General features: G+C 43.2%; 1 non-coding gene across 1 annotated transcript; it reads right to left on the reverse strand.

Annotated features, from left to right (window-relative positions):
* Positions 1-3428: 3428 nt before the first annotated feature.
* LOC141722363 (small nucleolar RNA R71) lies at positions 3429-3535 on the reverse strand. The gene has a single exon (XR_012575382.1). It is a non-coding gene; the product is annotated as a small nucleolar RNA R71 (small nucleolar RNA).
* Positions 3536-4873: the final 1338 nt, after the last annotated feature.

Genomic DNA, 4873 nt, shown 5'->3' on the forward strand with positions numbered 1-4873 from the left:
GACTGTACCATCTTTGAGCCATACCCGACAGGGTTTAAGGGAAGGCCCGACACTTTATAGCATCATTCACGGGTTGCAGCAACAGTGCATTAGAGAATGTCCTAACATGATTAGCGGGGTCTCCCGTGCCATCATAGGCTTTGATAGTGGGCATCTTGAATTTCCTTGAGATATGGGCATTCATTATCTCTTCTGTGAAGGGTGGAGTTGGATCATCAGGATCTCTAAGGGGAAGGAGATTGCTTGGATCAGTTCTTGGGACAGCAGCCCTTCTTCGTACCGGACCATCCAGGTCTATGACAGGAGGATGATTTCTCCCCCTATGAGGTATCTGGGGTCTGGTGGCCTGGTGAGCCTCCAAATCACGCCTCAGCCTTTGGATTTCAGCCTCATGAGCCCTGATCCTTTCCTGCACTTCTTGGGGATTCGCCCCAGGGGTGCTTTGGGGGCGTTGCCTTCCATCGGCCATTGGCTCTTTTCCAGGACGCCTCCTTCTCGGGGCCACTTCATCATCCGAAGATTCAGAGTCTCTCTCAGTGTAAGGACCAGAAAATTCCCGATCCTCAGGGATAGGACCCAAACCTCGTATATAGGGGGGCGACTGCCCTCGTGCTTCGCTTCACCCAGCATATCCGCTTCCTCCAACCTCAGGGTGAAGGGGCATCCCATAAGGGGGGTTAGTAGCAACAATAGTTGAATATTCATACCCGACGGGTCGAGAATTCACAGGTATATGTACTTGTTGAACTTGAGGATTCGTACCTTGAATAGTCGGGGGAGTTGTCCCTTGTGGCTGAGGTTGAGTTGCCCCTATCTGGGCTTCCCCCTGAGTAGATGCATAAGTTGAATGGGGAGGAACCTCCACGGTTGACGAAATCACCTGGGTTATCTCTAATGGTGTTCCTTCCTCTAGAGCTCTAATTGTTCTCCGTGTTCTCGCCATGGTTGTTGTTGTGCTTTCCCACAGACGGCGCCAAATGTTATGGATAAAAAACTAAGGTTATTATTTGCTGTATTTATTACTAAGATTCGGGAGCTCAAGGCCTTTAATGGTTGCTCTCGTGTTTCGTAGCTTAATTCTGCCTTTACGAGATGCCTACGTATCTCTGTGAATTAGAGAATCAAGCCAAAAAACGTAGTTCTGATTTGTGGGGTGAGGCCCCTTATATAGATGTTGGGAGTCCTTGAATTGGACTTGGTATAGGAGACTTGGTAGGCAAGTCTCATAATTAGAATGGACTTTGGAGTCCTAGATAGTAGGAAACTGATTCCTTATCCTTTTAGGTCCCCTTGAGGCTAATTGATAAGTGGCATTTTATACCACTTAGAACGTCTTAAAATGGCTTAAATTGGTGTCTTGAAATCAAGTATTTTGTGTATTTAATGCGTTTTTCTAGTGTTTATGCATTTCAGGGTATTAGTTGCATTTCGGGGGAGGATTCATCAAGAATAAGCCTTGGCATGTGTTCACCATTGCGAGAGGAAAGGAATGGGCAGATTACGGCGAAGAAACGGAGCAAGCTTGGAATTTTTCCAGTAGGGTCCTGCGCGCCCACGCAGCAATGCTGAGCGGCCGCGCAGCAGCCTGCGCGCCCGCGCAGAAATGCTGAGCGGCCGCGCAAGGTCGGGGAAAAAGCTGAATTATTTCAGACTTCTACTTCTGTGTGGCTTCCAACTTCTATGTAATCTGAGTTTTATGGGACTATTATATAGGTAGATTTGAGACGTTTTCATAAAAAGTATTAAGGAGATTATGTTTTAGATTGTGTTTTACGCAAGAAGTGAAGGAGATAAGGAAGAAGACCGATTTAGCACACTGCAACGAAGAGGAAGCATATATTCTTGTGATTCTTGTTTCGTTGTAACGTTGGATGCTAGTTTTCTTGCTTTGACTTATTTACTCTTGTGACGTACTCTGTTTTAATATGATTAGTTTAGTTATTATTTTTCTTGTGTTTGTTTATCATGATTTCATATGAACCCATGATGGCGATAAGTTCTATTATGGGCTAATCGTGATCATGGGGTTTCAACGAATTTATTATGGAATTCTTTAGTTAATTGTTTAATACTTTAGTGTGTGATGATTGCATGATATCTAGTATTGGTTGCGCGTATTCGTCTTATGTGCGTCGCGAACATATAAGATAGGGTGTTAATCTCTTGTGAAGCGACGGTGGATCTTGAGATTTAGAACTTGCCATGCTAGCATAGGTTCATGTACGTTGTGCATGATTAGTGGGTAACACTAACAGTTTTATTTGCCCTATGTAATCAAAAGGAATAACTTGTGCTTAAATCGTTGTGTTGTCAATTTCTGTAGACATATAGGAACTCAACATAATTGATGACTATTCAACTTCTATCTTAATTGTGGATGCTTGGTAGAATGGTATTAGTACAATGAAAGTTGGCTTTTATCAGTTTCGTGTTATTCGATTAATATCATCACTGTCACATGCTAAAGGTAATAACAATGGCTATAGAAGGAAGTAATAATGAAGTTGTGATCTCATGAATGTTTTATTATTGATAATTTGAAGTGTTAGTTAAGTGGTTAATTAAGTAGTTAATTATAGTTAATATTTAATCAACAATTTTAAGTGTTATCTTAACATTGAGAAGTAATCATACATTGGTGAGTGAGTTTAATTAGACAATAACTTAGTCTGAGTCTCTGATGGAACGAACTAGAAAGTATTCTATATTACTTGCGAACGCGTATACTTGCGTGAATATTAGTGCGTGTTTTCTCCCTAACAAGTTTTTGGCGCCGCTGCCGGGGACTCGGCGTATTTGTTTAGTTTATGTACTTACCATCATTGGTCATTAGGACTCAGTGATTAGGACGTAGTAGTTACTTACTCTTTTCGGTTGTGTTTCAGGTACTTTAGCAAGCGTTTATGCAAACTCGTTCTCGTGCTCGCAAGAGGACTTTAGATACAACTGAGGAGACAAACGCAGTTCTTGATATTCCGGAGAAGTTAAATTTTGAGGATTCGGATTCAGGCGCTGAGCAGAAAGAACCAGTAAACATGGGAGATCGTATTGTTCAAGCTGATCCAGCTCTTATGGATTTTTCTCGGCCTAAAATTGATGATATTCAGTCAAGCATCCTTCATCCGGCTATTCAAGCTAACACCTTTGAAATCAAGCCGGGCACTATTCAGATAGTGCAGAATTCTGTTTCTTTTGGAGGAGCGACAACTGAAGACCCCAACATGCACATAAGAAAATTTGTCGAGATCTGCAGCACTTTTAAGTATAATGGCGTGACTGATGAGGCTATCAAGTTGAGGCTTTTCCCATTCTCACTGAGGGATAAGGCTAAAGACTGGTTACATTCTGAACCAGCTGGGTCCATCACTACGTGGCAAGACCTTGCGCAAAAGTTTCTGGTGAAGTTTTATCCAATGGCAAAGACTGCTGCTATGAGGAGTGCTCTTACTCAGTTTGCGCAGCAACCTACAGAATCTATGTGCGAGGCTTGGGAACGCTACAAGGAAATGTTGAGAAAATGTCCACATCATGGAATGCCGGATTGGATGGTGATCACTGGTTTCTATAATGGTTTGGGGGCCCAATCTCGGCCCATGCTCGATGCAGCAGCTGGAGGCGCCTTATGGGCTAAAAGCTATACTGAGGCGTATAATCTTATAGAGACAATGGCTGCAAATGAGCATCAAAATCCAACTCAGAGGATGACGTCAGGCAAGGTCGCAGGTATTCTGGAAGTTGATGCAGCCACCGCTATTGCAGCCCAGCTCCAAGCGCTATCAATGAAGGTTGATTCTCTGGCTACGTATGGAGTTAATCAAATAGCTATGGTTTGTGAGCTTTGTGCAGGTTCTCATGCTACGGATCAGTGTTCTCTTGTCAACGAATCTGTTCAGTATGTGAATAATTATCAGCGACAACAGCAGCCTGTGCCAGCGACCTATCATCCTAATAACAGAAATCATCCAAATTTCATCTGGGGGAATAATCAGAATGCTATTCAGCCAACATATCAGCAAGGAGTAAGTAAACAGTTTAACCCACCTGGATTCCAGCAACCACAGCAGTATGCTACAAGGCAATCATATCCTCAACAGCGAAGTGCAGCTGTACCTACTAGTGCTGATTTTGAGGAACTTAAGCTGTTGTGCAAGAGTCAGGCGGTTTCTATCAAGACCTTGGAAAATCAAATCGGTCAATTAGCCAATGCAGTGCTCAATCGTCAACCTGGCACTCTTCCCAGTGACACGGAAGTACCAGGCAGGAAGGAAGCTAAAGAGCAAGTCAAGGCTATTACCTTAAGGTCTGGTAAAGTAGCTGATACTGAAAAGGCAAAAGAAGTCGAAGCTGAAGTTAGAGATGAAGAATCTAAGCAAAAGGAGAAAGTGGCGGAACCAAAGAAGACTACTGTTGAACACACTCTGCCTGAGGCTAATACAGGGGAGAAACAGCTCTATCCTCCACCACCTTTTCCTAAGAGATTGCAGCAACAAAAGCTGGATAGACAGTTCAGGAAGTTTCTGGAGGTGTTCAAGAAACTTCACATCAATATACCTTTCGCTGAGGCTCTGGAACAAATGCCTAGTTATGCGAAGTTTATGAAGACTATTCTTTCAAGGAAGGTGAAACTGGATGACCTTGAAACCGTTGCTCTCACGGAAGAATGCAGCGCGGTTCTGCAACAAAAGTTACCACCAAAACTGAAAGATCCAGGAAGCTTCACCATTCCTTGCACCATTGGCAATCTAACTTTTGACAAGTGCCTTTGTGATTTGGGAGCAAGCATTAATCTGATGCCCTTGTCGATCTTTAAAAAGCTGGATCTGCCTGATCCAAAACCCACATACATGTCGCTACAATTGGCGGACCGTTCCAT

Source organism: Apium graveolens, chromosome 4, assembly GCF_009905375.1.
Source record: "Apium graveolens cultivar Ventura chromosome 4, ASM990537v1, whole genome shotgun sequence".
NCBI lineage: Eukaryota > Viridiplantae > Streptophyta > Magnoliopsida > Apiales > Apiaceae > Apium > Apium graveolens.